General features: G+C 42.1%; 2 protein-coding genes across 2 annotated transcripts in view; one reads left to right on the top strand and one right to left on the bottom strand.

The window, feature by feature from the left end:
* The window catches only part of LOC145403013 (uncharacterized), a 763,478-nt gene that overhangs the window by 357,589 nt on the left and 390,181 nt on the right, over positions 1 to 15,708 (bottom strand). The window lies entirely within an intron of this gene.
* LOC145403065 (beta-galactosidase-like) overlaps positions 1 to 15,708 on the top strand; it is a 238,283-nt gene that overhangs the window by 68,311 nt on the left and 154,264 nt on the right. The window lies entirely within an intron of this gene.

Here is a 15,708-nt window from a genome sequence, read left to right as displayed (position 1 = left end):
GCACGTGAATAATTGCTGCCCAGCATCACGCATTTTTCACCATAAATCACTTTCGGTGCTCACATTAAAAAAAAAAAAAATGTAGGGTGAAACCATTTTTGAAAGTATAGGTGATAGGTAGGGGCGCCCACCATCCATTTACTCAATATCTGCATTTTCCTGTCTTCCTTCCTCTGCTGTCTTTCTTTCCTTCATTCTTTCCTCTTCCTTCTGCCCACAGATGACATTACACTCCCTCTTCTGTCTTTCTATCCTTAACCCTTTCCTCTTCTTTCTGCCTATGGGTGACTACACTGAGTGACAGGGCAAATGGTTTCCTGTATACCAGGAAACCATTCACTACGTTGGGTGGCATCCATATAACCAGATTATGGCGCCTGGTGGTTTAGTGGGTAATTAAGGCACTCCAGTCAGATTGAGCCTGTGTAGGGGTATCTCCAAGGGGTGATTGGGGTTTATTGCTCATGTGATGTCATGCAGGGATGAGTGAGGCTGGTCACTCTCATCGTAAACATCAGGACCAACTTGCCTAGCCACAGGCTCCTACGCTTCTCATGGGGAAACATAGGATTGAATGATGGATGGATCATTAGTTATCAACAGTAAAGGTAAAATATATACAGTAAAATTCCTCCAATCCAACCACCAGTAATCTTAAAATCCCAATACAGTAATCTTCCCGATATCCGATGTAATGCAGCCAAAGGCATGTCCAGAAGTGGATTTGTCCGGATACTGGGACCCTGCCCCCTGGACTGGTACTTATGGACCCTAACCCAGCCTAACTCTGAAAGCCATCTAAATAACTCCCTACCAGACATGCATAGCACCTATTTAAGACCCTATTGACACAAATAAGGGACATAAAGCATGAAATAAATGAAAAGGAACCAGAGAATGAGGAATTAGAAGTGAGTATGGAAAATATTTAGCAGTGTACAGGGTACTTACAGCACGTCTGTGGCCGTTACGAAGATTAACCTGCCTCCTCTAAGGCTCTGGCAGTGGTGAAAATGCTCTTGAAGCACCTACAGTAATCCAGTGTTGTGCTGCACTTAATTCTTTGCACTGTGAGTTATAATTGTTTAACACTGCACATTCTGTTCTTAATTGTGCTACGCCAGTTTCAACCGCCAGTTTGCACTCCGCGCTTAATCCTTTGCACACTAAATTCTAATTTATTAACACTGCACAACACTGTAAATTCCCATGTGGTCTGGTGGCGAGGTATTGCAGTTTGTTCACTGTTTATTCACAAAAACAAGCACATGCAGCATCCATTGCGATGAGCATCTAGTCAGGATGGTAGTTAGGCAGTAACTGGGGAGGGGAGGAAGGAAGGGACCGCGGGTAAACACAGTACAGCTGTTCAGCACCGTGCACAAGGTCAAATTATGAGTGGGGGGGGAAAAAAAAAAAAAAAATGGGGGGGGGGATTATTTACGTTTTTTGGCCATTTTTGGGTTCCAAAGGCCCAGACCCAAAATGTCCTGTTATTGGGCATCTGGATATTAGAAAGGTTACTTCTGAATTTTTCAAGGCAAAAATTTTCTAATTTTTCTGGGCCTTTTAAAAATTTTTTGGGGCTTTATCTGAGGATTTATCTGGCTTGTACTTGCTTTTGGACTTGGATGTACCTACCTGCAACTATTCATCTACACTTCTATGCATTTCTGGTGAGTAAAACAATAACCCTAATCATTTTAAGTTATTATTTAACGATCATGTACATTCACGATCACAAATTTCTGTTCAGGGGTGCCCCCTTCATACCCCTATATACCCAGGGAAGATGGGAGGGGAGGGCAAAACGAGCTCCACCTGCCTCTACCCCAGCTCCCAACTCTCCCCCATACTCCTACCCAACCCAGCCCCCCACCCATCATTCTTAACTGACAGTTACATCTCAAGCTGATCTCATACTTTGCACTCAGAGTCACATTACTAATACACAAACATAGAGCACTAGGATATGTAAAAAGTATATAATATAACTAATAACATGCTGTAGCAGGAAATTAATGCATTATGACGTTGACAGTAAAACAAAAACGTTAACATCATGCATTGGGTGCTTGCCTGCGCTTGTGTGCGTGCATGTCTGTGAATGTGTGTGTGTGTGTGCATTTACCTAATTGTATTTACCTAATTGTGATGTACAGGAAATGAGCTACGCTCGTGGGGTCCCGTCTCTGTTTCTCAATAAGTCAAATTTAGCTTTAAGCTTGTTTAATTTTTTTAGACTGGACAATCACTTTGTCCAGGCTATTCCACAGGTCTATACATCTCTGAGGAAAACTATATTTCTTGATATCCTTCAAGCAGCTTGGCTTTTTCAATTTCATTCCGTGTCCTATTGTTACTCTCATATCCCATACAAACAGATCTTCTCTGTCAGTTTTATCTACTCCCATCATGGTCCTGAACACTGCAATCATGTTGCCCATCTTTCTCCTGTCCTCTAAGGAAGGCAAATCCAGCTTTTCCAGCCTCTTTCTGTATGACAGATCTGCCAGACTAGGGACCATCTTGGTTACTGTTCTTTGTATTCTCTCAGTCTTGTTTATATCTTTCTTTTTGTGTCGGGACCACACTACTGCTGCATATTCTAACCTGGGACAGATCATGGCCACTGTCAATTTTTTCATCAACTACTCATCCATATAATGAAATGCTACTTTTATATTAGTCATGAGTTTATACATCTCTCTAACTGACTTGTTAATATGTTTTTCAGGGGACAAACTATCCTAGACAAGCACTCCCAAATCTTTCTCTTCTCTCGCTTTTGTGATTGGTTCATTATCCATCAAATAATTCAGTGATGGTCTCATGGTACTGTACTTTTACCCATTTCCAATATTTTACATTTCTTTGCATTAAATTTCATTTCCCACATCTGGCTCCAATCATGTATCCTATCCAGATCCTCCTGCAGCATTTTACAATCCTCCTCAACCTCTACCTTCCTCAAGATCTTTGCATCATCAGCAAACAGACTTGCATAACTGTTCACTCCATCTACCATATCATTTATGTAAATCAGGAACATTACTGGCGCCAATACCGAGCCCTGTGGGACCCCACTTGTTACTTCCATCCATCCAGACATCCTGTTCTTTATTACTGTCCTCATTTGTCTGTCTCTCAAAAAGTCTCTCATCCATTCCAGGAGGTTTCCCTTCAGTCCTCCTATATGCTCTAGTGTCCACATTACAGTAAGACCTCGCTATAACGGACTAATTGGGGCCCAAACCATTCCGAAAAATGCAAAATTCCGATAGAAGCGACATCCGGACTTCCCCCTGCTAATCCGGACTTTTTCCGAAATATCAGACATTAGTCCAGATTGCATGAAGGTTTTTAAACTGTTTTGGCTACCATTGCAGTATTGTACTGTTATAACTTCACTACATTAATCAAATGGTATAATAATACTGTGCTGTACACTAATAAACATGTCTTTTATTTACCTTATTGTGGTGAACATAGCTGAAGTGGTCAGGCAGTCCGAACTGCTTCAGGCTTTATCAGACTTTTTCCAATACATTGGAATTTAGTCCAGTAGCTTCAAGAGTCCGATAAAAGCAAATTCCGGACCACTGAAGTCTGTTATATTGAGGTTTTAATATAGTCTCTTATGGGTTACCTTGTCGAAGGCCATCTCCAAAGCTAGATACACACAGTCCACCCAACCGTCTCTCTCCTGTAGCACGGCAGTCGCTCTTGAGTAAAAGCTCAACAAGTTGGAAACACATGACCTTCCACTTCTGAATCCAAACTGACTTTCAGCCAAAATATTTATCTCTTCCAGATATTTTATCCATCTATCTCTCAGAATTCTCTTGCACAATTTTGCAACCATGCTGGTTAGGGACACTGGTCTATAATTCAGGGGTTCTTCCCTGTTTCCTCCCTTATTAATTGGTACCACATTTGTCCTCTTCCATTCTTGAGGCATTTTCCCCTCTTCCAGAGGGGTACTGAGAAGCAGAGAATCTTTAGTCAGGGACGTAGCAGATAAGAAAAAATGAGTAATAATTTCTTGAGTAAAAGAAAAACCTATGACAGTAATATCAGAAAGAGAAAGAGAAGAACTGAGTAAGGTTAAGGAAGTAATATCAGTATTTATGGAGGAAAACAACGAAGCTCAAGAAGAGATTGAAGAAGTGTTTAGGTTAGGAAAGTATGAGGAAGGAGGGACGAGGCCATTGAAGGTAAAGTTTAAGTCCCAGGCAACAGTAAATGAAATCATCAATAGAACATGGAATTTATCAGACAAGGAAGAGTTAAAAAATGTTTGCATATGGAGAGATGCAAATGAGGAAGAAAGAGCTAAAATAAAGGAGTTAGTAAAGGAAGCAAAGGTAAAAAATGAACAGAGACCGGAGGAAGAGAAGACAGTGTTTTATTGGAGAGTCATGGATCAGAAATTAAGGAAGTGGTACTGACGGAGTGAAGGAGAGAAGAGGGTATAAAAAACAGCAAAAATAATTTGAAGGTGGCTTATACTAATGTTCTATCTATCTATTGCCAGACGCCTCAATCCCGTTTGGGGTGGCCACAAACAAATCGCCTCCAGTTCACCCAGTCCCCCGCCATTTCACTGCCCTGCTCCCAACTCACACCCCCCTCTCTCATATACCTCTCCACCCCATCCCTCCATCTCATCCTCGGCCTCCCCCTCCCTCTTCCCCCCTCCACCTCACTCACATACACTCTCTTCGTCAGTCTTTCACCCTCCATCCTCTCCACATGGCCAAACCACCTCAGTGTGTTCCTCATAACGCTTCCTATCACATCCACACCACAACGCTCCTTTATATCCTCATTCGTCAGCCTGTCTCTCCATGTGACTCCACAGGCTCCTCTTAACCCCTACACCGCTGGCATGTTTACCGATGTTTTGCGTGTGCCGCGGGGTTATTCGGGCTCCGACAGACTCTCAAAAAATATTTGCCAAAAATCAGTTATTAGTCCTAGAATATTAAAATTATATATGCTTATGGCACATACCTTCAGCTTTCTCCTGGAATGTTTGTTGAGCCTTCGTCAGTTACCGTAGGACTTGTGGAGACCTCTGAAGTTGGGTAACGAAGTCTCCACTTTACACTTCCCGACAACCCGTAATATGATTACCACAGCCAGATATTAACACTATAAACACTGCTCTATGATTTTCAAGTAGTTTGGGATCCATACTCCAAAAAAAAAACCCACTGTGAAAGCAATGAAAATTATGAGCGCGTCTGACTGCCGCACTTGCGCTAGTTTGCTCTTGGTACTCTGTCATTTATTATTCATAAAACCCCTCACACTTTATATTTCTATTACTATATAACTCTTATATATATCTACAGTTTTTATCCATAAGTTTCCTCCAGTAGTATTAGTTTATTGTCACTGTAGGGATTCAATTTCTTTCAGTAAAATACGTAGCATTCACTTTCTCGTCCTGTATACTAGCATTGAGAGTAAATGTCACTTTCATCTTCACTCTCATAACTCATAGTATTCAGACATGCTATAGTGAAGCCTTTACTTTCATTACTGCTAGGGTATATACCCGTATTCTTATAATACTACTCATTTACATTTCTATTTACGTTCTCTATTTTATTTACGTTATTTACATTTCTATTTTATTTACACTGTGTTATGCACTGTCACTTGAAGTAACTTATAAAACTATTTTCCATTGTTCACGTATATTTACATTCATTACTTTCCCTTGCTGTTTACACATTATTTACACATTATTTACAATTCCACTTGCACTGTTTTACTCAATAGAAAGATCGTAGTCACTCTTTTATCAATTGTCAGCCCTTTACCTCTTTCCACACGAGGTTTAGTAGGGGGTAAAGGTCACAGGGCCCTTTGCATGGGGGTGAAAAAGGCCCTGAAGTCAGCAAGAGGATGAGCCGTACCTCCTCTTCGGAAGATGAGAGAGAACTGATAACGGAGGGCCGGCCCGGGTAGAGGCCTACTTAGGGGATATTCAGTACTACCAACGTAGCTCTTGAAACAGCTATGTATTTCACTGAAATGATTGGCAGGAAATCTAGACAATACATTATAAATTAGGTAGTTCCAGGTGAATGTAAATATCACTTAGGCTTCTCCCTTCCCTCCTTATATGTATATTTATTACGAAAATAGATTATATGGCATATTTCAAGGGGAAAAAAACAGCGAAAATTAGCGAACGAGTGCACGTGAGGTGTTGTCAGGTGATAATTAGCCAATTCCAGGTGTATGGCACTCTCACTTACCTTATTTCTTTCTTGTATATATTATTTGGTATAAGAATAGGGCATAGGGCTTATTTCAATGGATGAAATCAGTGAAAAATTCCAGGGAAGATTTGCTTAGCGTAGCACGGCCGGGCAGGCGAGAGGATTGGGTAATGGAGGGGGGTAGGGAGGGGAGTCAAGAACGGGGAGAAATGGCTAAATTGTCAACAATGGATGGGAGTACAGATGAGATTAGGAGTGCTGACAAGTGTTGGACATTGGCAGTACTGATAGATGATACAAGCCCCCACTTGGAAGCCCAGGTGAATTCAAAATAACACAGAATCACAAAAGCGACGCCCCGCGGTATGATCTCTTGCTCCCAAGCATCACAAAAGTGACGCCCCGCGGTTAAGGGGTTAAATAGCTCATTTCCACTGCTCTCACTCTTGACTTCTGTCCTTCCAACAACGTCCAAGATTCACTTCCATATGTTACAGTTGGTATCACAATACTGTCATGTAGTAACTTTTTCACTTCCATGCTCACTTCCCTGTTTCTTATCACTGCTTTCAAAGAACCAGCAACCTTTCTTCCTTGCTGTACCCTTTCAAGCACTTCACCCTCCAAACCTCCATCCTTACTCATCACACTACCCAAGTACTTAAACGTACTCACATTTTCCAATTCCTCACTATCCAACCTCGCTGTACATTCACTAACTTCACCTCTGTCAAAGACCATCACTTTACTCTTCCCTACATTCAACTTTAGATTCCGTTTCTTACACACTCTCCCAAACTCATCCACCAAGCCTTGCAGCTCCCCTTCATCTTCACTCAACAACACAGTATCATCTGCAAACAACAGTACAGGGAGTTTCCAGACACTATCCTTTCTCACCAGGGCCACTTCAACATCCACTACCCTACCTTGTACCCTACCTTGTATTACCCCATCCATGTACAGATTGAACAACCATGAAGACATGACACATCCCTGTTTCAGCCCAACTTTCAAAGAGAAAAATTCTCTTAGTTCACCATCCACATGCACTGCAGCCTTAGCACCATCGTACATACTCTTCACAGCATTCAACAACTTCCCATCTAATCCATGTATTCTTAACACTTTCCACAATCCTTGTCTATCCACCCTGTCATGTGCTTTCTCCAAATCCATGAAAGCCGCATACAACTTCTTTCCCTTCTCTAGAAACTTTTCCACTAAAGATCTAAGAATGAATATCTGATCTACACAACCTCTTCCCTTCCTAAAACCTCCCTGTTCTTCTCCAACTAGTTTCTCTGTTCTTTCTCTAACTCTGTCAATAAGTATCGTACCATACACTTTTCCTATTATACTAAGAAGACAGATGCCCCTATAATTACCACACACTTCTTTTTCCACTTTTCCTTTGTACAAGGGAATAATTATACCTGACTTCCAATCCTCCGGGACTCTACCTTCCTCCCAGGCCAATCTGCATATCTTCCACATCCATTCTACTACTGTCTCTCCCCCATGCTTCAGCATTTCACCACACACTCCATCAATTCCTGGGGCTTTCCCCGATTTAACTTTCTTCATTGCTTCCACGACTTCTATCCTACTGATTTCTTCCTGTCTTCTCACCTCCCTCCTTCTCCCAGCCATTTCCCATCCACTTATACTCGCATTACTTCCATCCTGTATGTTCAACAATTCCTTAAAGTGTTCTCTCCATCTGCTCACTTTTTCTCCTTTCTCCACTAGTAATCTACCATTTTTATCTTTCACTCCCCTGCTAACTTCAGTTCCACCCTGTCTTACTCTTTTCACCTCTTTCCAGAACATTTTCTTACAGTCCCTCCACTTTACACTCAAATTCCTTCCAAATTCCTCATCCACTCTCTTCTTACTCTCTCCTTCTAATCTTTTCACCTCTCTTTCTTTCTACATATAACTCTCTCTTCCGCTTGTCAACTTCTTCCACGCCCCTATTTCTCATCCATTCATTGTATGCTTTCTTCTTTTGTACCACAGCCTGTCTCACCTCTTCAGTCCACCGCGCTGTTCCTTGCACCCCCCTCTGTCTTCTCTTCCTTCCACACACCACATCACATGCTGCACATATTTCTTCTGTAAATGTCCTACACACACCTTCCACATATCCCATCTGTTCCAATTCATATTTGCCCAATCGTTCCTCCACTTCTTTCTCATACTCTGCCTTTTTCTCATCCTCTTGTAACCTTTCCACTCTCCTTGCAACTACTCCTTCCTCTCGTCTTTCCCTTCTTCTCCTCCTCCATCATACTTGAATCCTAATTCTGGCCACCACCAAGTAGTGGTCAGAAAGTCCACTCCCCCAACCTCTATAAGCTCTTGCATCCATTACACATCTTCGCATCCTTTCATCCACACACACATAATCAATCATTGTCTTCCTTTCATTCAGTTCACCACCCACCCTTCTCATCACTCGCCATGTATACCTGTGGATCATTTTATGCCTGAAGAGGGTATTGGCTATCACCAACCCCCTCCCAGCACAAATGTCCACTAACGCACTCCCATTCTCATCTATCTCAGCAGGCACACCCCACTCACCAACTATTCCATCCACCTTCACATTCCCAACTTTACCATTCATATCACCGATCAAAAACACTCTCTCATTCCTTCCAAACTTTTCCATGAACACTTCTACATTTGTCCAGAACTCTTCTCTCACTCTTCTAGCACGATCTTGTGTTGGCGCATACACACACACACACAATCGCCCACATTTGTATTCTAACTTTCAACTTTACCCACACAATCCTTGACCCAACTGATCCATACTGTCAACTAATGTTGATGGTTTAATATCAGCAAATGCTAGAAATCGACAATTTCTTGAGAGTACATGAACCTGATGTTATATGCTTTGTAGAGACTAAGTAAAGAGAAGATATTGATGTTCATTTGGAAGATGGTAAAGACACACTGTGGAGAAGAGACAGAAAAGAAAAAATGGGAGGAGGAGTGATGGTAGCAATGAAGAACAACATAAATGTTGATACCGTGGAAATGGGAGAAGGCAGGGCTTAAGTGATAAATATGAATTTAGAAACTGGAGAGAATGGCAAGAGAGATATAGCAGTAGTGTATGTTCCCTGGGGGTAGTGGGGTTTCAAGAATACTCCCCCAGTATCCCTGCTTGTCGTATGAGGCGACTAAAAGGGTTGGTGGTGGGTTAGTGCCACACCCCGTAAAAAGAACTAACTAAAAAAGCGAATAAAGCGCCTCGGACCCGGACGGACCATACGTTGACGACTAAGGAACAGACAAAGAACATTCTTAGGGTGGGAACATGGAATGTGAGATGAGTGATTGATGAAGTGAAAGAGAGAGAGAGATTGTTCAGGTGCTTGAGGATGCAAGAGTGGATATATGTGGATTGACTGAAACTAAATGGATTGGTGAAAGGGTGAGAGAATGGGAATATGGTTTAGGTATATGTGCGGGAGTCAATGAGAATGAGAGGGCAAGAGAGGGAGTATGTCTGATGATAAGCAAGAAGTGGAAGGAGAATATAAGAGCGTCTGGAACAGTGGGTGCAAGGATTGTATGGGTGAGGATGAAAGTAGGTATACAAGCGTGGGCGATTGTATGTGTGTATGCCCCGACAGAGGATAGAGTGGCAAGAGTAAAAGACGAGTTTTGAGTGAGAGAAGAAGCATGTATGGACAAGTTTCAGAGGAGCAGGAGAGTGCTGTTGATTGGAGACATGAATGGCAAAGTTGGGAATGTACGAGTGGATAGAGTGGTTGGTCTGTGGGGTGTGCCAGCTGAAGTAGATGGGAATGGTAGTTCTTTGGTGGACATCTGTGCTTGTAAGGGGTTGGGAATAGCCAACACCTACTTTCGTCATAAGATGATCCACCGGTATACATGGAGAGTAATGAGGAGGATGGATGGTGAACTTGTTGAACGAAAGGCAATGATAGACTACGTGTGTGTGGATGAACGAATGAGAAGACAAGTGTTGGATGTAAGAGTGTGGAGAGGGTGGGGGAATGGAGTCTCGGACCATCACTTAGTGATGGCCAAGGTAGAGCTGCAAAGAAAGTGGTTGACGAGACGAAGGGGAAGACAGGAGGAAGCAGCTCCTGTGAGAAGAGTGGAGAAATTGCAAGATAGTGAGAAAATGGCAGAGTATAAGAGCATAGTGGAAGAAAGATTGGGAAGGTATGAGCTAGAGCAGATGGAAGGGGTGGAAGACGTATGTAAGATATTCATGGAAGAGATAGGCGCAGCGTGTGAGGCGGTTTGTGGAGTGAGGAGGAGATGCAATGGTGTGCAAGGGACAGCATGGTGGAATGATGAGGTGAAACAAGCTGTGGAACAAAAGAAGGCATATAGTGAATGGTTAGGAAGTAGAGGTAGGGGAGAAGATGAGAGAGAGAAGAGAGAGGTATATGTGAACAGGAGAAGGGAGGTTAAGAGACTGGTGAAGGAGAGTAAGAAGAAAGTGGATGAAGAGTTTGGGAGGAATCTGAGTGTGAAATGGAGGGAGAGTAAGAAATTGTTTTGGAAGGAGGTAAAGAAAGTAAGGCAGTGTGAAAGGGGAAATAGTAGGGGAGTGAAAGATGGGAATAATAGATTGTTGGTGGAGAAGAGAGAGAAATTGAGGAGATGGAAGGAGCACTTTGAGGATTTGTTGAATGTAGAGAGTGAGAGCAGTGCGAGTATAAGTGGTTGGGGAATGGCTGGGAGAAGAAGAGATGAGAGGAGGGAGGAAGAGATCAGTAGGTCGGAAGTAGTGGAAGCAATGAAGAAGATTAAGTTGGGAAAGGCCCCAGGAATTGATGGAGTGTGTGGTGAAATGCTGAAGTATGGGGGTGAGATTGTTGTGGAGTGGATATGGAAGTTGTGTAGAATGGCTTGGGAAGAGGAAAGGGTTCCAGAGGACTGGAAATCAGGTATAAATGTTCCTTTATACAAAGGAAAAGGGGAGAGAGAAGTATGTGGTAACCATAGGGGTATTTGCCTTCTTAGTGAGACTGGTAAAATATATGGTAGAATACTCATTGATAGGGTTAGGCATATGACAGAGGAGCTAGTTGGAGAAGAACAATGGGGATTTAGGAAGGGAAAAGGGTGTGTAGATCAGATATTTGTTCTAAGATGTTTAGTGGAGAAGTATCTAGAGAAGGGAAGGAAAGTGTATGCTGCCTTCATGGGCTTGGAGAAAGCTTATGACAGAATAGATAGGCAAGGTATGTGGAAGGTATTAAGAATATATGGAGTGGATGGGAAATTGTTGAGTGCTGTGAAGAGTATGTACGACGGAGCTAGGGCTAAGGTGTGAGTGGATGGTGAGCTGAGTTCTTTGATCTCAATGTGGGACTTAAACAGGGTTGTGTGATGTCTCCATGGCTGTTTAATATATACATGGATGGGGTTGTAAAGGAGGTGCAAGGTAGGGCAGTGGAGGTGGGGATGGCTCTAATGAATGAGGGTGAGATTTGGAAGATTCCGGTGTTGCTGTTTGCTGATGATACAGTATTGTTGAGTGAAGATGAATGGGAGTTGCAAAGTTTGGTGAATGAATCTGGGACAGTGTGTAGGAGGAGGAATCTGAAAGTTAATGGAAACAAAAGTAAAGTTATGGTGTTTGAGAGGAATGAAGTCACAGAGTGTGCAGTGAGGTTGGATGGTGAGGATATGGAGAATGTGAGTGCATTCAAGTACTTGGATAGTTTGATGAGTAAGGATGGAACTTTGGGGGATGAAGTGCTTGAAAGGGTACAGCAGGGAAGGAAAGTTGTGGGTACACTGAAAGTAGTGATGAGAAATAGGGAGGTGAGTATGGAAGTTAAGAAGTCACTGCATGATAGTATTGTGACCCCTACCCTGAAGTATGGAAGCGAGGCATGGACCTTGCAAGAGGGGAACAAGTCAAGAGTGTGATCAATGGAAATGAGTTACTTGAGAGGAGCATGTGGAGTGACGTGGAGGGACAGGTTGACGAATGAAGAAGTGAAGGAACGTTGTGGGGTGGATGTGGATGTGGTAGAGAAGATTAGGAGAAATACACTGAGCTGGTTTGGACATGTAAAGAGAATGGAGAATGAAAGACTGACTAAGAGGGTGTATGTAGGTGAGGTGGAGGGAGGGAGAGGGAGGGGTAGACCGAGGATGAGGTGGAGGGAGGGAGAGGGAGGGGTAGACCGAGGATGAGGTGGAGCGATGGAGTTGAGAGGTATATGAGGGAGGGGGGGGTGAGTTGGGGGGAGGGTAGTCAAATGGTGGGTGACAGAGCGACTTGGAGGCGTATTGTCTGGGGCCACCCTTTGCGGGATTAGGGCGTCGGGCTATAGATAGATAGATAGATAGATAGTATGTTCCCCCTAAGACAGGAGCATGGAAATATGATGAATACCAGGAAATGTTGTCAAGAAGTGGGTAGTTATTTAAAGAAAATGATTGAGAAGAGCAACAATATTATTTTAATGGGTGACTTCAACTGTAAAGAGGTGAACTGGGAGGAATGGGACTCAGGAGGCAGTGAAGATTCGTTAGGCACTATATTATTAAATATAACAATGAACAATGTGATGACGCAATGGGTCAAAGAAGAGACATGGTTCCGAGGTGAGGACACACCAGCAAGATTGGACTTACTGTTTACCAAAGAACCCGATGTAATAGAATCTTTGAAATATGTGTGTCCTATTGAAAAAAGTGATCATGTGGTCACTGAGTTCCAGATGATAATAGGGAAGGTGGAGCCAAGAGACTAGCTTTATAGGCAGGGAAGATACAACTTTAGGAAAGGAAACTTTACAGGATTGAGAAAATTTTTTGAAAATGCTGATTGGAGAAAATTCAGAGAAACAAGAGAGATACAGAGAAGTGGGATATCTTTCTAGACCTCTACAATTTAAGAGAGGAAAAATTTGTGCCAAGAGTAAGGGGGAAAGAAAACAGGAAAAAGAAGTGGTTTAATAGAAGGTGTATGAGAGCAAAAAATGAGAGAGAGACGGCGTGGAACAACTGGAGAAAGAGAGGTAATAGTAGAACAAAGGAAGAATATAAAAGAACTAGAAATGAATACACAGGAATACATAGAGACGAAGAAAGGAATTTTGAAAAAGGTATAATAGACAAATGTAAGGATGAACCCAAACTGTTTTAGAGATTTGTCAATGGCAAACTGAAACAAAAGGGCAAAATCACCAATCTGATAATAGAAGGAGAGGTCTATAAAGATGTGGCAATGCAAGCAGAAATAATGAACAAATGTTTCCAATCAGTTTTCACTAATGAAAAGGAGTTTGTAGAAGAGGAGGGAGTGACAAGAAATGTAGTGATAAACAATATAAAAGTGAAGATACAGGAAGTATATAAATTACTGGAAACTCAAGATGTAAGGAAAGCCCCAGGACCAGATGGAATCTCTAATTGGGTACTAAAGGAATGCAGAGAACAGCTGGCAGATAAGGTTCACAGTTTTAAGTGTGTGTTCTCTGGAAGAGAGGAAAGTACCTCAAGAATGGAAGAGGACAAATGTGGTACCAGTTTATAAGGGAGGAAACAGGGAAGAACCCCTGAATTATAGACCAGTGTCCCTAACCAGCATGGTTGCAAAATTGTGCAAGAGAATTCTGAGAGATAGATGGATAAAATATCTGGAAGAGATGAATATTTTGGCTGAAAGTCAGTTTGGATGCAGAATTGGAAGGTCGTGTTTCCAACTTGTTGAGCTTTTACTCAAGAGCGACTGCCGTGCTATAGGAGAGAGACGGTTGGGTGGACTGTGTGTATCTAGCTTTGGAGATGGCCTTCGACAAGGTAACCCATAAGAGACTACAGTAAAACCTCAATATAACAGACTTCAATAGTCCGGAATTTGCTTTTATCGGACTCTTGGAGCTACTGGACTAAATTCATGTGTATGGGAAAAAGTCTGATAAAGCCTGAAGCAGTTCGAACTCCCTGACCACTTCAGCTAGGTTCACCACAATAAGGTAAATAAAAGACATGTACAGTATTATTATACCATTTGATTAATGTAGTGAAGTTATAACACAGTACAGTACCACAGTGGCAGCCAAAACAGTTTAAAAACCTTCATGCAATCTGGACTAATGTCTGATATTTCGGAAAAAGTCCGGATTACCAGGGGGAAATCCGGATGTCGCTTCTATCGGAATTTTGCATTTTTCGGAATGGTTTGGGCCCCAATTAGTCCGTTATAGTGAGGTCTTACTGTAATGCGGGCACTAGAGCATATAGGAGAACTGAAGGGAAACCTCCTGGAATGGATGAGAGACTTTTTGAGAGACTGATAAATGAGGACAGTAATAAAGGACAGGATGTCTGGATGGATGGAAGTAACAAGTGGAGTCCCACAGGGCTCGGTATTGGCGCCAGTAATGTTCCTGATTTACATAAATGATATGGTAGATGGAGTGAAGAGTTATGCAAGTCTTTTTGCTGATGATGCAAAGATCTTGAGGAAGGTAGAGGTTGAGGATGATTTTAAAATGCTGCTGGAGGATCTAGATAGGATACACAATTGGAGCCAGGTGTGGGAAATGAAATTCAATACAAAGAAATGTAAAATATTGGAAATGGGTAAAAGTACCAAGAGGCCACCACTGCATTATTTGATGGGTAATGAACCAGTGACAAAAGCGAGAGAAGAGAAAGGTTTGGGAGTGCTGGTCCAGGATAGTTCGTCACCTGAAAAACGTATTAAGAAGATTGATAGAGAGACATATAAACTCTTGTCTAATGTAAGAGTAGCATTTCATTATATGGATGAGGAGATGATAAAAAAATTGATAGTGGCCATGATCCGCCCCAGGTTAGAATATGCAGCAGTAGTGTGGTCCCCACACAAAAAGAAAGATATAAACAGGATTGAGAGAATACAAAGAACAGCAACAAAGATGGTCCCCAATCTGGCAGATCTGTCGTACAGAGTGAGGCTGGAAAGCTGGACTTGCCTTTTTTAGAGGAAAGGAGGAAGACGGATGACATGATTGTGATGTTCAGGATCATGATGGGAGTAGATAAAATTGACAGAGAAGATCTGTTTGTATGGGATAAGAGAGTAACAAGATGACACGGAATGAAACTGAAGAAACCAAGCTGCTTGAAGGATATCAAGAAATATAGTTTTCCTTATAGATGTATAGACCTGTGGAATAGCCTGGACAAAGAGATCGTCCAGTCTAAAAATTTAAACAAATTTGAAGCTAAATTTGACTCATTGAGAAACAGAGACGGGACCCCACGAGCGTAGCTCATTTCCTGTATATCACAATTAGGTTAATATACAATTAATCCGTGAATCTCATCCACCAGTTGTTCTCTGCATTCCTTCAGTACCCAATTAGAGATTCCATCTGGTCCTGGGGCTTTCCTTACATCTTGAGTTTCTAGTAATTTATACACTTCCTGTACTTCAACTTTTATATCTTTTATCACTACA

Source organism: Coenobita brevimanus, chromosome 60 (assembly GCF_032717465.1).
Source record: "Coenobita brevimanus isolate Jiangsu-jjx chromosome 60, ASM3271746v2, whole genome shotgun sequence".
NCBI lineage: Eukaryota > Metazoa > Arthropoda > Malacostraca > Decapoda > Coenobitidae > Coenobita > Coenobita brevimanus.
The sequence above is the reverse complement of the archived record's forward strand: the minus strand, read 5'-3'. Positions and strand labels throughout refer to the sequence as shown.